Here is an 11,250-nt window from a genome sequence, read left to right as displayed (position 1 = left end):
CGGGGGGTCCCCCCGGCCCCCCCCGCCCCTCCCCCGCCTTGGACCGCTTCCGGGCGGGTAACCAGGTCCGGGAGCCCGCTTTCAAAGCCTGTGAGGGCAACGCCTTCGAAGCCACCGCGTCCTGAGGCAGGAGCAGGAGCTTCTCCCTTCCCGCGGTGGTGAGGAAGCGGTGGGACGGGCGGCGGGGCCTGCAGCGGCCTGCCCGCTCCCTGCCTGGCTCCCTCACCCAGAAGCCTCCTGGTCCGCTCGGGTTCGCCTTCCAGGGAGAAAGGTGGGTGCTCCTCAGCCGCCTCCCTTGCTCTCTCGCCTCAGCCCTCCAGCGCTGCTCCCAGCGTGCCCCGCGCGCCACAGACTCCCGGCGTGCCCCGAGCGCCCCCGCATGCGCACGTGCCCGTCCTCTGGTCCATGTGTCACGTGCTCCCGGCATGCCCTGAGCGCCCGGGCATGCGCACGCGTCCGCTCTCCGCGCCATGTGTCACGTGCTCCCGGCATGCCTGCAGCCCGCACCTTGTAGCACGGTGCTGGCCGCGGCGCCCCAGCTCTTCCGGCCACGCCACTGTCGCTGGCGCCCTGAGCCCCTGCCGTTCCCCGAGAGAAGAGCTGGGGTTGGCGCCAGCGGGTTACCAGGCCCTGAGGCCCTGGAGGACGCGTGCGGCCGCAGGGGAGCGCGGCGACGCCCCGCGCTGGCTGGCTTTCCGGACTCACAGAGGCAAGTGTGCCCTTTGTGCTGCCTGCAAGGCCCGCGGGGGACGCACTGGCCTCGCCTGGAACGTTCTGCCGCGGGCCGGGGAGGCAGCGGGGCGCAGGCACCGCAGGGATGACTCTCAGTCGTTTGACAGGTATTTATTAAAAGGCTGCTTGTGCCTGGAGCTTTTCTAGGGGTCAGTGATGGAGCCTTCAGCAAGCAGCCTTCCGTGGCGTCGTGGCCCTCCCAGGTTCCTTGGGGGTTGAGGGACAGGAAGTGGGAGAAACGAGCAAGAGGCGCGTGCGGTAGGTGCTGATGGGGCATTGGAGAACATGAGGCGGGGCGGGAAGACAGGGAGGGCGGGAGAGGCCGTGACAGACGCCAGCAGGCTCATGGAGAAGGTGGCGTGGGAGTGGGACAGGAAGGCGACGGGAGCGGGCGACTACGGGGATGTCAGGGGAGAAGGCTGCCCCAGAGAGAAGAGGCAGGAGGTAAGCGGGGCCGCAGTGGGGCTGGAGAGGTTGAAGGGGACAGGGCATCAGGGGCTCGGCCGTCCATGTTGTAAGACGTACACGGGCCGCTGTGCTCAGAGCGGGGGACACAGGGACAGCGAGGAGAGCAGGCAGGAGGCAGTGGCAGTGATTCAGGAGGCGGCTGATGAGATGGGATTGGGTTGTGAAGTTATACCTAATTCTTTTTTTAAGTTTTTTTTTTTTAATGTTTTATTTATTTCTAGGGGGGAGAGAGAGAGAGAGAGAGAGCGTGAGCAGGGGAGGGTCAGAGAGAGAGGGAGTCACAGACTGAAACAGGCTCCAGGCTCTGAGCTGGCAGTCAGCACAGAGCCCGACGCGGGGCTTGAACCCACGAACCGCGAGATCATGACCTGAGGGAAAGTCGGACGCTTAACCGACTAAGCCACCCAGGCGCCCCTTAAGTTTATTTTGAGAGAGTGAGAGAGACAGAGAAAGAGACAGAATCAGCCGGGAGAGGGGCAGGGAAAGAGGAAAATGGTCCCGAAGGGTTCCAGCTGTCAGTGCTCATGGCCTGCTGGTGGGGCTTGAACTCACAAACCCTGAGATCATGACCTGAGTGGAAATCAGGAGTCCCACACTGAACCGACTGTGCCATCCAGGCACCCCAAGAGAGTCGATGCTAAATCTAATATGCTTTGGACATGGTACTACGTGGGGTCTGGGTGAGAGGGGTCAAGCATAACTCCAAGGTTTTTGTACTAATGCCATTAACTGAGAAGGGGAAGACCATGGGGGGAGCAAGTTTGGGGTTAAGGATCAGGAGGAGTACCATTTCCAACATGTTGACATGGAGAAGGGAGAGGAGGACTGGGGAAAGATGTGTATGTAATACGTGGTATTTAAAACCAGGAGGGCCACCTGGGTGGCTCAGTCTGTTAAGCATCTGACTTCGGCTCAGGTCAGGATCTCACCTTTGTAGGTTCCAGGCTCCCCCCCAGCTGCTGACGGCTCAGAGCCGAGAGCCTGCTTCAGATTCTGTATCTCCCTCTCTCTGCCCCTTCCCCTGCTCTCTCTCTCAAAAATAAACATTAAAAAAGTTATTTTTTTAAAAAATGGCAAGTTACCTTTATTTAAAAATCATAAAAATTTTTTTAAAAAATTATAAAAAGTTTGTTTTATTAACAAAAATAAAACCACAAGACCAGATTGCCCAGAGAGTGTTGGAAGAGAGGAAGTCCTCACCCTGAATCCTGGCAGACTCCAATAGAAGTTCCTGGAGATGAGGAGGAACCACCTATGTGGGAATACCAGGATATTTTTATCAAGTGAAGAGCCACTTTTCAACCTCCCATCTTACCAGTTCCAGAAGTTGTATCGTGAAAGGATGAGATTTGGTTTTGTGTTTGATGTCTGATCTACTGAAGTAATTCACTTATTTTGTATTTGCAGAATAAACTTTGGCAAAGAGGAGTCTTTTTAGGTATACTCCTAATTCAGTAAGAGAGTGCTCAATATTTGTTTGGTGACTTATAATCAACTGGGAGATCACAGTCAGTGATTAATTATCACAAGATTGATGAGCAAAATCAGCCCCCTATGACAAATGTAGTTTGCAACATTAAGTGAACAAAATAAAATATTCTGAAACAAACATTCCAACAAATAAACTTTTTGTCCTAAACTGTTATACTCTGGTTCTATGTCAGCAATCATTGGAATTTTTAAACCGTTGAAGATTACAGAAAAGCTCTTTAACCTACCTGGGATATACACATAGGAAAAAAAAAACTGCATGAAGACAATGCCAAAAATAAACATAGATTCAGCTTAAATCTTACAATAAATGAATGTCTTCACTAGCCTTTTTATCTATTCAAATAAAGATAAACCTAGTGTTCCTCATTCTGAAAAGCACATCTGTCAACATTTCCTGTTCTTAATATCTCTGCTATTGAAATTATGGCCTCTGCCTTCAACAATTTTAACACAGCAGAATTAAAAATATTTGAAATCACCAAATATCCAAGTATAAAATATCCAGTTCTATACCATTAAAATGAAACATTGCTTTTTGTGAAAACATGGATAAATCTCCCAAAATATGAGTAAGTCACAAGCAGTTTTATGGCTTTTTGAAAATGACCTTCCTTGTTACCCGCCAGTCATATCTAAAAATAGAACATTACCTGCATGCATCTTCAACATTCCCCTTCGTGCCCTCTCCCAGCCACTTAACCCACTTCCTCCAGAAGTAATCACTGTCCCGACTGCTAAAATTGTAAGTTAATCTTGCTAGTTTTGAACATTTCTAATGGAAGCATAAAACATGACTTCTTTTACGTCTAGCTTCTCTTATAAACATTATGTCCATGAGATCCATATTGTTGAGGGTACCATTATCTTATTTTCATTACTGGATAGTGTTCCATTGTGTGTATATACTGCAATTTATCCTTTCTGAGGTTACATGGGCAATTAGATTGCCACCAGTTTGGGATTATTATGAAGAATGTTGTGAAGAGCATTCTTATTAAGAAAAAAAGTCCTAGAAGACTACATACATTATAATCCCATTTTTGTAAAGCTCAGTAGTTCCTCAAGAAAAGCCAAATAATGGAGGCACCTGGGTGGCTCAGTCTGTTAAGGGTCTGACTCCGTTTTGGCTCGGGTCATGATCTCATGGTTTCATGAGTTCAACCCCCCATGTCGGGCTCTGCACTGACAGCACAGAGGAGCCAGCTTGGTATTCTCTCTCCCTCTCTCTATGCTCCTCCCCCCCCCACTCATGCTATCTCTGTCTCTTTCAAAATAAATAGGCTTAAAAAGGAAGCTGAACAATGAATTTTTTGTTGATATATGTGCATTTTTTTCACAAGCAAGGAAATGATAAACATAATTCAGGCTAATAATGATTTTTGGGTGACAGAAGGATGGGATATGGGAAGAACTGTAGTTCCCAAGTTGAGTGAAGGGTTCACTGGTGCTTCTTTATATTATTATATTTCAAAACATATATATCCACTTATATTAAACATTACATCATAATTTTTGATTAATAAAAAAGCACAAAATGTCATAGGACCAGCCAGAATTTTTATCCAGGGGAAAACTTTACTGACAGGATACATTTTGATGACAAGCTTGTGGACAGGCTAATTTACCAGGTATATAAGTTACTTATGTTTCTGTTTATCACTCATAGGCATTCAAGATGGGAAAGAATCCTCTTCCAGATTCCACCCTCCAGCTTGACTGAATGTATCTCTTTTATGAAGATTAAGGTTGTTGCATTGTATTGCATTGTATTAAATCATGTTTAAACTGTCTGGACATACAAAAATTAGGCTTTTTTTTTTTTTTTTTTTTGGTTAGGTGAGTACCACATGAAAATGAAGTCATTTCTTTTTTAAAAAACGATTTTTTATGTTTATTTAATTTTGAGAGAGAGATAGAGGGAGGAGCAGAGAGAGGGACACACAGAACCTGAAACAGGCTCTAGGCTCTGAGCTGTCAGCACAGAGCTCAGTGCAGGGCTTGAACTCACAAACTGTGAGATCATGAGCTGAGCCAAAGTCGGACACTCAAACAACTCAGCCACCCAGTCACCCCAGGAAATGAAGTCACTTCTAAGAAAAATTACATGGGGAAGAGTCAGATCTTTAGTCAGAAAGCTGGCATATGATGATAAGCCCCAGGTGGTGGTTGAGGCTGTGTTTACCACACACCTCTGCCTGGAATTTGAAGAGTTTGGATGTCTAAGATTGTATTTATGGGTAGAGCATAATCAGCTATCCTCAAACATACGGAGAGAGTCTGTGACTCAGAATGATGGGTCCCTTAAAAGGGTTCTTACTGGGTGTGCACCTCATAATCACTTCAGGAGATTTGAGAATTTGATGAACTTATTGAATTTACATTGCTGCTTCACTTATTAAACATGAATAGACTATATCAGGCTCTAGGATCATTGTACATGGTGGAAAATTACATTTTTTTGCTTCCTTTAGCAAAGTTCATTTGAATATTCTGGCCCTGCTGTAAGAAAGCAAAGAGAGAGCTATTTATCCATACTTCGGCCACAGTGCCCAGGAGGAAAGTAGGGCGACGGCAGGTGGCAGGGAGCGATACTGTAATCAGGGAAAGAATCAGGGAGAGAAGGATACCTAGAGACTAAGATTTACTTCCTTCTAGCATCAACCGTAGAAGTCCTAAATGATATTTTTGTTCAGGTAGGTAACTGTTTCTTCCAGCTTGCAAGAACTCCACTGCCCTCTCCGTCATTCACATTACTTGTACGCTTACGTGGATGCATACCAGTTTGGGTAGGTCCTAGGTGTGCACACTGTTCATTTTAACTGTTTTCATGCTGCTGCTGCATTTAGACCGTCTTTCTCTGTTTCCTAGGCTGGGAAAGAAAGAAAACAATTTTACCTTTAGTAGATGTCTCAGGAAAACTTAGAAAACTTGGCTAGTTCTCTGGCTAGTGACAGATGAATATGTTAGTTCACATTTTTCTGTATGGTTATAATAAAATTATATTTCCAGGTTCTTACATGCCACCTTCTCTATCACATTCATACCCATATTCGCTCAGAAAAGTTTGTGGAGCACATACGAAGTGCTGGGTGCTGCGCTGGGGACACAGCTACGACCACTGTCCCTTCCCTTGAGGAACTCGGCCCAGTGAGAAAGACACATGTGTAGGATGATGACTTAGCGAGTGTGGGTGGAGGTGATCAGAGAGTCAGGGAATACTGAGGGGAGCTAGTGGGAGGGGGAAGTGTGGTCAGCACATGCCTCCTCCATTGGTGACTCTCGGGCTGAGTCCCAAAGGGTAAGGAGGGTACTCTGGCAGAGAAGGGGTCTTGAGCAAAGGTATGGAAGTGAGCAAAGGATGCTGGATCTCCAGGGATCTAAAAGGAGCTCACTGTTGCTAGGCTGTAGGTTTGAGGTGGAAATGACAAATGATAAAGCTGGAGAGAGGCAGACTTTGAATGATTTTGGATGCTCTGGTAAGGAATTGGAACTTTAGTTATTGGAAGACATTGGAAAGTCTTAGGCAAGAAGTGATATGATCAGATTTTAATTTTAGACTCACTGTTCTATGGAATATGGGCCTGAGGAATTGGAGACTAGAAGGTAGAAGAACCTGTTAAGTAATGGTAAGCAGATAGGCAAGTAATCATGAAAGGCAGATCTGGCAGAATGGTACTAGGAATAAAAGAGAAGAGCACTCATTAGATGTTTAGGAGGAAAAGTCTCTGGGATGCAGTGATAGAATCAGTTTTGTGGATGACCTGGATGATTTCCAAGCTTCTGACTTGGGAATACAGCGGCAACTGTATTTCATAGAACTGTCTGGAGCCCTAAACCCTTTACAACGTTAAATAGGATATCTGGAATTTTCCTTGTCTATACCATCTTAGTCTTGTTCTATTTACTTGTGCTAGAGACAAAAAGAGATTTCAAAAAATAAATTTAATACTGCAGCCACGTTCTACAATAAAATATTTACTCTCGTTATTTGCCCACTCCTAAAGATGTATTTATAAGGAAAATGTACCTAAGAATGTATTTACAATAAGATAGCTGGCATCTAGTTAACTTGTCATTGTTTGAAGTCAGTAAGAAAAACTTCCCTATCTGTGCAATCGGCTTCAGACATTTGTGGGAGATTTGTGGTCAAATAATACACATTGCTCTCTACTTTTCATTTCTGCTTCTACAATCCAGTGGATCAGAGATTCTCAATTAACATTGGTGTTATAAATATACATGGATAAAAACAACTTCAAACCATATGTGCTTTATTTGAAAATGAATAAAAACATACAAAATTTAGAAAATTTTGGATATTATTGCTAATATATAGGAAATTATTTTAGAAATCAACCAAGTAGTCTATACATATTAGAGATTTAGATATTTTTTGAAGAAAAAAGTTAACTTATGCTAATACAGTATTTAAAAGACCTGGATAGTTTTCCAGACAAACAAAAACAAAAGCTAAAGGAATTTGTGACCTCTAAACCAGCCCTACAAGAAATATATTCTATAGAGTAATAGAACAGAATAGAAAACCCAGAAATGGACCCATAACTATAGGAGCAACTAATCTTCAACAAAGCAGAGAAGAATATCCAAAAGAAAAAAAGACTGTCTCTTCAGCAAGTGGTGCTGGGAAAACTGGACCACTTCCTTATACCATACACAAAAATAATAAATTCAAAATGGGTGAAAGACCTAAATGTGAGACAGGAAACTATTAACATACAGTAGAACAGAGGCAGGAACCTCTTTGACCTTGGCTGTAGCAACTTCTTACTAAACACATCACTGGACGCAAGGGTAACAAAAGCAAAAATGAACTGTTGGGACTTCAAGATAAAAAGCTTCTGCACAGTGAAAGAAACAATCTACAAGACTAAAAGGCAGTATATAGAATGGGAGAAGATATTTGCAAATGGCACATCTGATAAAGGATTACTATCCAAACCCTATAAGGAATTTATTAAACTCAACATCCAAAAAAACCAAATAATCCAGTTAAGAAATGGGCAGAAGACGAGTAGACATTTTTCCAAAGAAGACATCTAGATGGCTAACCAGACATATGAAAAGAATGTCAATATCACTCACAATCAGGGAAATACAAATCCATGTCAAGATGAGATACCACCTCACACCTGTCAGAATGGTTAAAATTAACAACACAAGAAACAAGTGTTGGCGAGGATGCAGGAGAAAGAGGAACCCTCTTGTACTGCTGGTGGGAATGCAAACTGGTGAAGCCACTCTGGAAAACAGTATGGAAGTCCCTCCAAAAGTTAAAGGTAGAACTACCCTATGACCCAGCAATTGCATTACTAGGTATTTACCCAAAGGATACAAAAATACAGATTCAAAGGGTAACATGTACCCCAGTGTTTATAACAGCATGTCAACAATAGTCAAACTATGGAAAGAGCCCAAATGTCCATTGACTGATGAATGGATAAGAGGTGTATGCACAATGGAATATTACTCAGCCATCAAAAGGAATGAAATCTTGTCACTTGCAACAAAGTGGACAGAGCTAGAATGTATTGTGCTAAGTCAAAAAGAGAAATACAAAAATCGTATGATTTAACTCATATGTGGAATTTAAGAAACAAAACAGATGAACATATGGGAAAGGGGGAAAAAAGAGGGAAACACACCATTATGAGTCTCTGTACTATAGAGAACAACCTGAGGGTTGATGAAGGGAAGTGGGTTGGGGGTGGGCGAATTGGATGATGGGCATTAAGGAGGCTACTGGTTGTGATGAGAACTGGGTGTTTTAGGTAAAATGAATCACTAAATTCTCCTAAAAACAATATTACACTATATGTTAACTAAAATTTAAATAAAATTTGAAGAAAAAAAAGACCTAGACATAATGCAAATTATATGTTTAGATACTGTATTTGTTTTGGGATTCTATCTTTGCTGAAGTGCCCATTTGTTTGACAGATCCAGCTCTCTATGGTTATACCTACATAATGGGAAATGTAATTATCAACAGGTAGAAGAAGGCTATTCAAGCACATCTTATGCATGAGTGACAGAAATAATTAGAAAATGAATAAAAAATATAATCAGGATTGCTTATTTTTGCCTCATAGTGGAAGAAGACTGACTGCTTTTTATGTTATATTTTTACCTGAGGAACTTTGGAGTGGATTTGGGTTTTGTAAAGGTTCATAAAAATGTCTTTGCTGGAGGGGAAGTCAGGAGGAGTTTGTGAATATTTGTGTTCCTTTAATTCCTCAGGTTTGTTTGCCAGTTTACCTAGATTTACTTCACTTTGGAGTACCTGCCAGATATGTTTCCTCATACCTGTGTTTTAGAATAAGGAAGTCCTGCTGAACAATAATCATAGCACTAGCTAAAATTTATTGAGTCATTTCTCTGTGCCAAACCTTGTGCTAAGCATCTTATAAGCAGTGGCTCTGAATAGTTAACCGACTAGCTCATGGATCAACTGAATAGCTATGCATCTGATAAGTCACTTAACCAGGGGCAGGATCCAGATCACTACAGCTGAACTTTTATTTTTAACCCACTTCTGGAGTTGAAACTGGGACTGAAACCTGGCACAGTACCGATGTTGCATTATAGACGTAGCCATGACCTCAAGAGGCTCATTGCTCTGTTAGAAGTCATGGGAAGATTCGGCAGTTCTGAGAACTGCATCTGTTACTATAATCTGGTTTACTATTTTTAAAGTGTATAGGAAAGGTATAACACTAAATGTATACATTTGGAAAGAGAAAGTCTCAGATCAATAATATAAACTCTTGCCCTGGAGCAACTAGGGGAAAAAAAAAGACAAACACAAAGTAAGCAGAAGGAACTAATAAAGAACAGAAATTAATGAAATTTTGAAAAATAGAGACAAAAAGCTGGCTCTTTAAAAAGATGAGCAAGACAGACAAACCTCTAGTAAGGCTGACAACAACAAAAAATGAGAGGAGTCACCAATTACTATTATCAGGAATTAAACAGGGTATCAATATAAACCCTGCAGACATTAAAAAGATAATAAGGGACTATTACAAACAACAGCACACATAGATTTGACAATGTAGGGAAATGGATCAGTTCCTCAAAAAGTATCAACTACCACAAGGCGCCCAGTCTGAAACATAATTTGAATAGTTCTGGAACTGTTATGGACATTAAATTCATGAATTAAAATCTCCTAAAAAAGAAATTTGCAAGCCCATATGGTTTCATTGGAGAATTCTACCAAACTTTTAGAGAACAATAAGACCAATTCTACACAATCTCTTCCAGAAAAATGGATAAAAGGGAATCACTCATTCTAAGAAGCCACTATTACTCTGATACTCAAACCAGACAAATATAATGCATGAAAGAAAACTACACACCAGTATCTCCCATAAACATATTCAAAACCTCCTTAACAAAATAAGATTTAGCAATAAACACGTGGGGTTTATTCCAGGGATGCAAGGCTGGTTGGATATTTGAAATCCAATGTATTCTGTCATATGTAAAGACTAAGGGATATTTGGAAAAGTGTTTCCTTCTCCAGGGCCATGCATTCCTATGGAGGAGGTAAGGAGGGGGGAGGGGAACTCACATTTAGGAGGCTCCAATGCGGAAGAGCTGTGTTGAGTCCCTAGAACGATGACCAGCCTGTGTAACTTGTGTAGGTCTTTTTGGAATGAACTACCTATCAGTGCTGAAAAGGGCCTTAATGTCTGATGACTTGTAACATGCTGGGATTTCACTTCCCCTCCCTTTTTTTAATCAGACGTTTGTAAACCCCCCTAGGAGTGATCAGCTAAGGACTTGGTATTCCAGAGTCCATCCCAAGTGCTATGGATTCTTTAGGATTTACGCAAACGACACACTGTTGAGACAAGACAGGGCATTAACGCAGATACTCGCCAACCTTACTTAAGTGGATAAGTGCTTCAGGGCTTTAGGAATAATTGGGACGTTTTTGCGTTATACAGAACAAGTAATTTCCCTGGTGTTCTTTTTTCCCCCTGTGAGAAGGGGGCAAGCCTGGGGAGCGGGGAGCGTCAAGCAAAATTACAGTGACGGTTGTGGGCAGCACGGTTTCACTGAAGCTAAGTGATGGCGCTGCGCGTTTTGATGTCCCCGAGGCGGGTTAACAGTTTAATAGTTAACAGACTCGCTGCGGGGAGGCTTTGTTCCAAAGTGACAGCCGGGGCCGGCTGAGCTGATCGGACTGCGAAGTCGCGGCCATACACAGGATGGCCTGTGCGTTGGCCCCAGCGAACCCTCCCCGAACGGCCACCCAGCGNCTGGCCACGCCCTCCCCAGGCTCCAGCCACCGTGTTCCGGAAGGGCACCTTCCGCAGCCAGTCGCCTCCCGCGCGCTGGGCGGGGGCGCGCTCGGGTTGGCGGAGGGTGTCGGCCGAGGGCGGGCCCTTTGAGTGACAGGAATTCTGTCCAGTCACCGGGGGCCGTGCGCCCCCGCCTCCTCCGCAGCGCGAGCCGCCCAGCTCTGGGCGCCGGGCCGGGGCTCCGGGGATGTCCCGGGCCCGGCTCGCTGAGACGCGCGCTCCGTTC

General features: G+C 43.9%; 1 protein-coding gene and 1 long non-coding RNA gene across 2 annotated transcripts in view; both read right to left on the bottom strand.

The window, feature by feature from the left end:
• CNDP2 (carnosine dipeptidase 2) overlaps positions 1 to 11,250 on the bottom strand; it is a 560,556-nt gene that overhangs the window by 148,284 nt on the left and 401,022 nt on the right. The window lies entirely within an intron of this gene.
• On the bottom strand, positions 2,359 to 10,918 carry LOC144222205 (uncharacterized). Its single transcript, XR_013332338.1, has 3 exons — positions 10,289 to 10,918; positions 5,473 to 5,563; positions 2,359 to 2,452 (listed from the first exon to the last, which is right to left on the bottom strand). It is a non-coding gene; the product is annotated as an uncharacterized LOC144222205 (long non-coding RNA).

Source organism: Crocuta crocuta, unplaced genomic scaffold (genome assembly GCF_008692635.1).
Source record: "Crocuta crocuta isolate KB4526 unplaced genomic scaffold, BGI_CrCroc_1.0 scaffold101, whole genome shotgun sequence".
NCBI classification, from domain to species: domain Eukaryota; kingdom Metazoa; phylum Chordata; class Mammalia; order Carnivora; family Hyaenidae; genus Crocuta; species Crocuta crocuta.
The sequence above is the reverse complement of the archived record's forward strand: the minus strand, read 5'-3'. Positions and strand labels throughout refer to the sequence as shown.